Here is a 10,435-nt window from a genome sequence, read left to right as displayed (position 1 = left end):
TTCATCTTCTGAATCTCCAATTTTTGATAAAATGAAAAAGGCATTAGATTAATGCTAGCCCCAAAATCGGTTAAAGCATTAACCTTCATTTTGTTCCCAAACTCACATGGAAGAGTGAGGCGTCCAGGATCCCCCATCTTTTCTGGTGTTTCTCCCAACACAGCTTTTGAAGTTTGTTCACTTAGAATCACTGTAGACTGCTTCTTTAACTGATTTCGCGTATCTATCAAGTCTTGCAGTAATTTCTAGTTCTCAGGGGCTTTGGATAAAGACTCGACAAAGGGGTATTAATTGGGATCCCTTTCACATGCTTTACGAACTCCAAATGCTCATTCTCCAGTTGACTGAGGGTAGCTCGGGTGGGAAATAACAGAGGTGGATGATAAGTTGGACTGGGCTCAAAGGATTTTTTATCAGACTTGCGCCACGTCGTGGCCAGAGGAGTGTCACGTCGTGGCGAGTCTGGTTCAGCACTTTCTCCATTTTCGATCCTTGATTTCTTGGGCTGCTGCGATTCTTCTTCCAATGCCTCTAGGAACTCAGATATTGCATCTTCTTCAGTATCGATGGCCATTACATGAGATTTGGTCTTTACTTCGGGATTCTTCGGGGACAATTTTTCATGGACTAGAGTGGCTAGTTGACCAAATTGTACTTCAAGGTTATGAATGGAGGCTTGCTGGTTCTTTATCAAAGTTTGTTGCTCCATGATAGCGGAATCAGTGGCATCGTGTCTCTTTTCTGAAGCCTCCATAAACTTCATCAAAATGGTCTCTAGGTCGGGTTTCTTCTCGGCCGGTGACTGCTGCTTTTGATAAAGGCCTCGACCTGTCTGCCTATATTTCTCTTCTTTTTGCTTCTTATACTCTTCATATGGCAGCCACTCCTTCTTCGGTTTCCTCCAGTCCTCATCAAATTTATCCCCACTAGAATAGCACACTTGAGCTCTTCTGTTCCCAAACTCATCTATATTGCAGTCCTTGGTCAAGTGTGGACCACTGCATCTCTCGCACCCCACTCTTATGGCATGTATTGACTGGTCCATTTGTGTTATCCTGCGATCCATGTTATTGAGCATGGCCATGACAGTTGCAATTTCTTCAGTTTGGGCCCCTCCACAGCCTTTGATTCCATCTTGCCTTGGGTTGTGGTATTCGCGAGAGTGTTTCGCGAATTCTTCAATTAGCTCCTTAACCTCCCTTGGATTTTTCTTTGTCAACAGTCCTTGAGAATCAAGGAGTTGTCTTGTCATCACATTGACCCCATCATAAAAGATTGACATCTCTTGCTGCACATTTAGGTCATGTTGAGGGCAATTTCTGAGCAAGCCCTTGTACCGCTCCCATGCTTCGTATAGTGACTCCCCCGGCTGTTGCTCAAAGTTAGCTATTGCCTTCTTGAGTTTCGCTATCTTGGATGGCGGGCAAAACTGGTCCAGGAATTGCTCACGCATTTGAGCCCAAGTGGTGATTGTACCCGGTGGGAGTGCTTTCAACCACTCCTTAGCAGCTCCTTTGAAAGTGATGGGAAGCATCCTAAGCAAGACTGTGTTTCTGTTGACATTTGGGACATTGAAGTAATCCGCAATGTCATTGACTTCATCTAGATGCTTAAAAGCATCCTCATGATCTTTCCCGAAAAATGGGATGTCCTTCAGTGCGGTCAATATGTGTCCCTTCAGCTCGAATGTGGCAGTGGCAGGTATTGCGGGTTGGACTAAACCGGGACCCATATCCTCTCGGATCCGCTTCTTGTAAGCTCCCATGGACATTTCTTCAATCGCTGCCATCTCGTTCCTTGGCTCGTTCTTGGGTTCGTTTGTGTGTTCTTCAAATTCTGGCTCGGTCTCGCTTTCGAACTCGGTCTGGACGGGATCTTCCAGTGGTGGCACCAAGTGTGTGTTTGAGCTTCTGGTCATCAACTCCTGCAACTTGCTAAACTAAAAACGTAAAACTGAACTAAAATAAGAAAAACTAACTTCAAACTAAAAAATCTAGTTTTTAACTGTCCACGTCGTGGCCAAAGTAGTGCCACGTCGTGGATTCTGTGAATAACAGAAAAAAAATTATTTTGCTGAAAAATTAACTTTTTGTGGGTTTTTACTCCACAAGAAGGATCGATCAATTTAATGCAAATAAATAAGCTAAAAACTAAGCCGTTCCCCGGCAACGGTGCCAAAAACTTGATGTGCACAAAAGTACTCACTAATTTTAATATTTATAACCTAACAAACTTAACTAACTATGCACTTATAGGCAGTGTACCTTGTCAAATTACAGTATAGCTTGGGTAAGTCGGGTGTCGATCACAGGGAACGGTGTTCTAATTAATTTACTTACTATTAAATTAACCTAATTTATTAACAAGTTTAATAAGGGTTTTTATCTGGTTTTACAAGATCAGATGAACTTAATTCAAATTCAATAAATAAAAGCACACTCTTGTTTAGTTTTGAATCCACTTCTCTCTTATGGCTAGCTAATGATTACGGATTATTAAGTTGGTTTTTAGTTGTATTAGTAATTTAGTTCTATCTTACCAATAATTAACTAATTCATGTCAAACCATGTATGTTCACACATAATTAAACACAGAACTAATTATGAATGTAAATATGCTATGTAAGATTTGTTGTATAAACGCAATTATGGTCACAATACACGTTCTCTAGCACAGCTAAGCTTTATTTATTCTAATTGCTAACTAAGATTGGTCAATCCTAGCTCTAACAATTCAATGTTCACTAAATTATTAGGTAAACATGTTCATGCAGTTTAATGGTCACTAAGCTACACAGAACATGCAATCAAGCAATTGGATAAACGAGTAATAGCATGCTAGGCTATACAAATCAAACACAAGCAATTTCTTTACCAACTAAATTCAATCCATAAACATATAACTATTCATAAGTTCAAAGCTTCATCTAGCTAAACAAGAGTAGCTAGATTCAGCTGCTCATCATAGCAGATAAATCAACACAGCTAAAACTAATGAAAGACATGTTCTTATTTAACTAAAATATAAACCTTTAATTCTTTTGGTGTTGAAAACCCTCTTCCAGAACCTTTCTTTCGTTCTTATTCGTCTCCTGGAACTCTTTTTCTTCTGCCAAAAGCTTCTCTTTTCGTAATAATCAGGAGGACTTATATAATCCTCAAAAACCCGCGCCACATCGTGGCCAGATGTGCTACGTCGTGGGCTTCAAGCAATCCGTATCCTTCAAGGAAATCCTCCGCGTCGCGATGTTTATCTTTTGGAACACCCATGCCACGTCGTGGGCTTGATTGCCACGTCGTGAACTGAGTGTTTATCGTGAATTTATTCTTTTCTTGTCTTTCAAGCCTCCCATGTTCCACATTTTGGCACTTTTGGTCCCTTTCTTCGAAAATCCTTTATATTGACTGAAAATAACAATTTAAAGTCATAAGTATCATTATTCTAAACAAAAATGTACTTAAATATTGCCTAAAAATAAGTATAAATATGGCAATATCAAGCTCTAAATATCAGATGTAGATAACAGTGATGTCTTAATGGATAAAATTTCCAACTTTATCCATTGAAACATATCAAATCAACCAGATCTAAAACCCTAGTTTCATAGAAGTCCAAAATCCCACTTTCTTCATGTATGGCGTAAAGAGAGCCCTTGCATGCACTCTCTACTCCATCATTACTATAGATTTGAAGTAGAATACCATCTAAAGATCATGGAGTTGTCCAAACGCCATAGATCAAACCATCTAACAGACTAAAACATCAAATAAAGCACTAAAAGTCCAATAAGTCTTAAATCCAAAGGTAAAATACCAAAAAACAAGGAACTTTATGAGTTACAAAGGTCCACAAACTAGATGAAGGATGATCTCTTCAAAACCATGTATTTGAAGAATACCACACTCAAAAGCCACAAAACACCATAAAAATAGATGAGAGGAGAGAAAATGAGCTCAATCTATGAAAAGAGAGGCTATGGTTTGCTTGTAAAGAGCTCTTGATGATATGGAGGCTGAAAAATGACCTAAAACATGGAATAATGCCTTTAAATACGGAGCAAAAACCTTATTTTATGGTTTTGGGTTGCACAACTCACCGCGTTGTGGTGACATGTTTCCAAATTCCATTCTTGCTTAAAACAATCATAACTTCTTCGTCCTAAACTAGTTTTCAGTGATCTTTATATGCACACGAAGGTTTTAACAATCCCCATAATTCTATCAAATTACTTTTGACTTAATGAATACCAAATTTAATTCATTAATACATGAAAAAAAAAGTCTAAAATACCACTTTTCCCATTCTACCCTTTTTAGGCTCAAATACAAACCAACATTATCAATATCTAATAAGGTCTAAACTTTATTCCCTTGAAGCCCAATACCACTACTCAATTAAATTACAGTCTGCTATCCTGAAATTAGAAACATCCCAAAACTGGATGTTGCAATATGGTATATACAAATAAAAGTATTTATAGAGAGGTAAATTGTGGGCTAATTGGAATAAGTAGATTCTTTTTAAGTTTATCTATAGTAATAATATTTTCTTATCAAGGCAATATAATACCCAAGACCGAAATTGGTAAAATTAGTCAATGAGTGAATTCCTTACTTGACTAAGTAGAAATTTTAGATTACATTGGAAAAGTGGATCTATATTATAAGCATTGATCATGTAAGAGACTTTTGAGTTTAAGACTGAAATAAAACTTCAGTAAATTTAAGTTCGAAAAGACGGGACCTTTAGTTCTTGATGATTTTGTTGACGTAGTCATTCCTAAGGGGTTGGTCATTGCAACGTCCTCAAATTAAGCATAGATTTTTTGATTTATTAAAATGAAAATAATATTTTTTGAAAAATAAAAGAAAGTAAAACAATTGATTAAACAAGAAAAATAATTAAAATAATAAAATTTAAGAGTTCTAAATTATTTAATGATGAAATATTGAATCATAATTTTTTTTTGGACTATAATTCTATATGACATAACCTGATGGCTTTCTCATAGTTACAAAGAAAATATGGTATACAAGTTGAAGAAAAATATGTATAGGTTGAAGCAACCTCCAAGGTAGTGGTACTTAAAGTTTGATCACTTCATGCACATGAACTAGTACATGAGATGTGAAATGGATCATTGTTGTTACGTGAAGAAGTCAGACTCCTCATATATCATTCTCTTATTAATTGTTGATGAAATGTTGATTGGTAGATCAGACATGTATAACATCAAAATACCGAATAAAGTAGTTGTTAAGAGAATTCGAGATGAAGGACCGAGGGGCTGCCAACCTGTCAACCACATATTGGGCATGTGCATATACATAAATATAGTTTCAGGTACTTTGTAGCTTTCTCAAGCAAAGTACATCAAGAAAGGTCTATATATATTCAACATGACATATTTTAAATCCAAAAGTACACATTTGGGAGATAATCGGCATGCGCATAGGCATAGACATAACTCCAGGTACTTTGTAACTTTCTCAAGAAAAGTACAACAAAAAAGTTTTATAGGAATTCAAAATGACAGATTTTAAACCCAAGAATACACCTTTGGGAGTCAGTTGAGAATTTAAAAGAAATAGTTGATGGGTTTTGAGCATTCTAACACTTCCTAAGTGTACATGCAACCCTAATAACCTTGGATCTATGTTTGTCTAATTATCATGCAAAGTTGAATTTCCAAGGTTATATTCCTATCTAGCATACATGGGGAATAATTTTAACTTGAATGAAAGATAGAATAACTTACCTTGTTGTTGCTTATGTTCCTTGAAACCTTGTGAGCCTAGCACCCCAAGTGTGATGCCTCAAATGCTTCACACAACACCAAATGCTCTTAGAAAGACTTTTGAGAGAATACACACTTCTTAAAATCGGCCAAGCCCTCTAGTTTCTTATGTGTGTCCGATTTTGTGGAGAATGGGACTCTTATATAGTGTTGACACATCTAGGGTTACACCGTGTAAACCCTAATATGTCATGACTCTTCATTTCCATGACCCATGGGTTTGTAACTCCCATGGAGCATCCATGGAGCATCCTATGGGTGGAACCCAACTTGATAATCCATGGAGCCTCTTAGCCCACTATACAAGATATGAAAGATTTACATAATCAACCCATATATTTAATTAGTTATCCTTTGATCACTTAATTAATTCTAAATTAATTCTTGATCAAACTAATCAAATAATATTATTAATATATTAGAACTTATAATATATTAATAATCTCCAAGTGTTATTACTCTCATTTAGTCTATCCAATTGCATGGTGCCATGCAACCCAAATGGACCATGCCGGGTCGGGTCAAGTACTGACCCGAAATAGTTATGGACTTAGACACCTTATCCAACAGTCTCCCACTTGGATAAGTCTAATAACTATAACTCCAGTACTTCAGGAACCGACCGGCAATCGTAGCTCTTTCAAGGTCTCTCGGAACTGAGAAGATGATGGTACGTCATTTAAGATAAGGGATCATACAATCCTCTGTTCTAGATATCAGCCGGACAAATATATGGAACAATGTCTTACTTATTGTCCAGCAGTTTGTTTCTCGATTTCTGATTTGTTTGACAGAGAACTTAATTGAACACATCAATTTAGTTCTGACCGGGCCCGGTACATAGGTCAAAACAAAATCATCGAGGGGCCCAGATATCAGCTTCTAATCCAAGAAGGAACAGATAAACTTCGACTCATATGTTTGTTCTACCACTCATTGAATTACACACAAAAGCACGTTTTATAACATCGAGTTACCAATGCGTTTTCGTACAATCAATGCATAACCAACTTGTAAGTAACAAATCATATCTCTAGGTTTGAAGACTTATATGATATTACCGTCTCACGATCACTCGAGATAGAATTCCATGAAGTGATTCCAGTGAGCGTGGGTTGAGTCCAATGCTCAGAACTTATGAGCACTCATGATTGTTGTAGCCTTGTCCAACACCTTAGACCTCTGCAACCAATCATGACAGTCTTGATTCATACCTACTTCTGACATATGACCGACTGTGGAGGTTTGAATAATATGTTATACCAAACAAAATTATTCTGGAAGTCAAAACATGCAAAAGAAATATAGTAAACGATCGACAAGAGATAGCAACACTTTACTCATAAATAAAACACATTTTATTCATCATCTAATGTCAATTACACTTTACAAATTTCTGGGTTGTCTAACTACTAAATCTAATATCATCCTTCAGCCCTATGCTCCGAGCATGCTGGAGATGCTTAACCCGAGTCAGTCCCTTCGTGAGGGGATCTGCTGGGTTCTCATCCGATGATACCCTCTTTGCCACGAGGAGTCCTTCTTCTATTCGATGTCTGATAAAATGGCATTTTCTGTCGATGTGTCTGGATCTCCCATGATCCCTTGGTTCCTTGGCTAAGGCAACAGCACTTTCACTATCACAGAAAATTTCCATTGGCTCTTTAATAGCTGGTACAACTCCAAGGTCTCCAATGAAGTTCTTCAGCCATATCGCCTCCTTTGCCGCCTTGCTAGCTGCAATATACTCTGATTCACAAGTTGAATCATCCACTGTCTCTTGCTTGGAACTCTTCCAAGAAATTTCTCCTCCATTTAGGGTAAAGACCCAGCCCCAGCCCGGAATTTCAGGTATTTCTTTAAATTATTTTTTGGGGCACATTTAGGAGGGGACTCGGCGAGTTGGTGCACGACTCGCCGAGTAGGGCCATGGTCTTGGTCGCAGACGCGCGACTGGACTCGACGAGTCCAATAAGGGACTCGGCGAGTCGACGCTGTTCAGCTGAACCCTAGCCGTTTCGATTCTGAACCGTATATAATGATATTATGGCCGTCATGTCGTGTCTTTTGGCCGATTGAAGATCCCCTGGGAGTGTGTGAGCATCTGAAGCAAGAGAGAGGACTTGAGAAGGCTTGAAGAGATCGTTAGACAAGGAGGAGCAAGGTGGTGATCAAAGGAATTGAGTGTTGGAGGTTTGGAGACACAGGAAACACGTTTCCAGGTAATTTTCGGATTGAAATCTGTAACTTTTACGTTGTATGCGAGTTAGGGTTTAGGAAACCCAATTAAGGGTTAGTTAGATTATATTGTTGTTATAAGTGTTTAAAAACCCCTGTAATAGTATATGTGAAAGTCCAGGAAGCCCTATATCTATATACTTCGAAATCATGCGAAATACAGGAGGCAGCGGGTTGACTGCATGGCGGGGACTCGCCGAGTCCAATGATCAGACTCGGCGAGTAGCTTGAAGATTCACTAGAACTCGCCGAGTTGTTCTTCGGACTCGGCGAGTAGCTTGAAGGTTCACTAGGACTCGTCGAGTTGTTCTTCTGACTCGGCGAGTAGCTTGAAGATCTACTGGAACTCGTCGAGTCGTTCTTCAGACTCGGCGAGTGGTGTCAGGATGTCTATACTCGTCGAGTTACCCTTTGCACTCGACGAGTCCGGTCAAAATTGACCGTTGACCTGCATATATCTTAGAGGGGTCAGTTGGCTTGTTTGATAAGATCATTAACTAAGGCTGTGGTATTATAGGGAACCTGCGGACTAGCGGATTGTGTGTGAGTAGCTCGAGGAGGTTATAGCCTGCGTACTACGAGGTGAGTTTTCTCACTATACTTCACCCGGAAGGGTTTGACTGTTAGACCGGAAGGTCGTGTGTGTTACATTCATGCTATGTCTAGAGAGATAGATGCTTATTATGCGATGTGTGCTTATATGTGTTGTATGATTATACGGGCCGGAAGGCGAGACTTAATGTGTTAGAAAGAACGGTATGATATATGTGCTTTATGTGTTAGAGTATTTGAATTATGTGTTATATATGTGTATGGGCCGGAAGGCAGTTATCTTGTGGATCGAAAGATCCGGGCCGGAAGGCAATGTTATGTGGATCGAAAGATCCGGGCCGGAAGGCAACGTTACGTGGACCGAAAGGTCCGGGCCGGAAGGCAATATTATGTGGACCGAAAGGTCCGGGCCGGAAGGCGTATGTGGGTAAGTCGTATACTGGGGAACTCACTAAGCATTTATGCTTACTAGTTGTGTTTATGTTTTTCAGGTACTAGTGACGACCGTGGGAAGGCGCCGGCATGACACGTACACACTGCCACTGTTGGAGATCCTGGAGATTTATTATTTTTATTTTGAAATAAACTTGGAATAAACCCTTTTGTCGAATAATGATGTTTTATTTTTAACGAAAAAATTTAATTGAGAATTTGAGCTGTTACACCGACTGAGAGCGGAAGTTATCCCTATCAGTCTAGAAACTAGCATCACTATACCCTACAACTCTCAAGTCATCACTCCCACCAAGGGTAAGGACCCAGTCCTTAGTCCTCCGTAGGTACTTGAGGATATTCTTTACCGCAGTCCAGTGTGCCTTGCCAGGGTTCGCCTGATACCTGCTACCCATGCTCAGGGAAAAGGCTACATCAGGTCGAGTACACGTCATAGCATACATGATCGATCCTATAGCCGAAGCATAAGGTATTCGACTCATTTCTGCTATCTCAGCCTCAGTGCTAGGGCTTTGTGTCTTACTCAATCTGGTGTTACTCTAGATGGGTAACTCTCCTTTCCTGGAGTCCTGCATGCTGAATCTCTTCAGCACCTTATCCAAGTAGGTACTCTGACTAAGTCCAATTAGTCTTTTACTCCGATCTCTCAAGATCCTTATCCCTAGAATATAGGTAGCTTCTCCTAGGTCCTTCATAGAGAAACACTTCCCAAGCCAGGACTTAACTTCCTGCAGGGTTGGGATGTCATTTCCTATGAGTAGTATGTCATCCACATACAATACCAAAAAGCTAACTATACTCCCACTAGCCTTGACATACACGCAAGACTCATCTTCACTCCTAGAAAAGCCAAATTCCTTGACCTTTTCATCAAAGCAAAGATTCCATCTGCGAGGTGCTTGCTTCAATCCATAAATGGATTTCTCAAGCTTACACACTCTATTCGGGTACTCGTTGCTGACAAAACCCTCTGGCTGACTCATGTAAACATCTTCAGCCAACTTTCCATTAAGGAAAGCGGTTTTGACATCCATTTTCCATATTTCATAGTCATGAAATGCAGCTATGGCTAACAGAACCCGAATAGAATTAATTTTGGCTACTGGAGAAAAGGTCTCATCATATTCCACTCCAGGAATTTGAGAGAAACCCTTTGCAACCAGTCTAGCCTTATATGTGTGTACATTACCATCCATGTCGGTCTTCTTCTTGAAGACCCATTTGCACCCTACTGTCTTACGACCTGGTACATTCTCAACCAAGTTCCAAACTTGATTGTCATACATGGACTATATTTCGCTGTCCATTGCCTCTTTCCACTTGGCTGACTCAGGGCCTGCCATGGCTTCCGCGTAACTGCTAGGTTCATCCAGACCTATCAGTGTCTCATCACTG

The 10,435-nt window shown here is 39.5% G+C and overlaps 1 non-coding gene across 1 annotated transcript; it reads left to right on the top strand.

Annotated features, from left to right (window-relative positions):
• Positions 1 to 1,298: 1,298 nt before the first annotated feature.
• On the top strand, positions 1,299 to 1,405 carry LOC111895003 (small nucleolar RNA R71). The gene has a single exon (XR_002851392.2). It is a non-coding gene; the product is annotated as a small nucleolar RNA R71 (small nucleolar RNA).
• The last annotated feature ends 9,030 nt before the right edge of the window (positions 1,406 to 10,435 follow it).

This window comes from Lactuca sativa, chromosome 4 (genome assembly GCF_002870075.4).
Source record: "Lactuca sativa cultivar Salinas chromosome 4, Lsat_Salinas_v11, whole genome shotgun sequence".
Classification (NCBI taxonomy): domain Eukaryota; kingdom Viridiplantae; phylum Streptophyta; class Magnoliopsida; order Asterales; family Asteraceae; genus Lactuca; species Lactuca sativa.
This window is presented reverse-complemented; position numbering and strand designations above follow the sequence as displayed.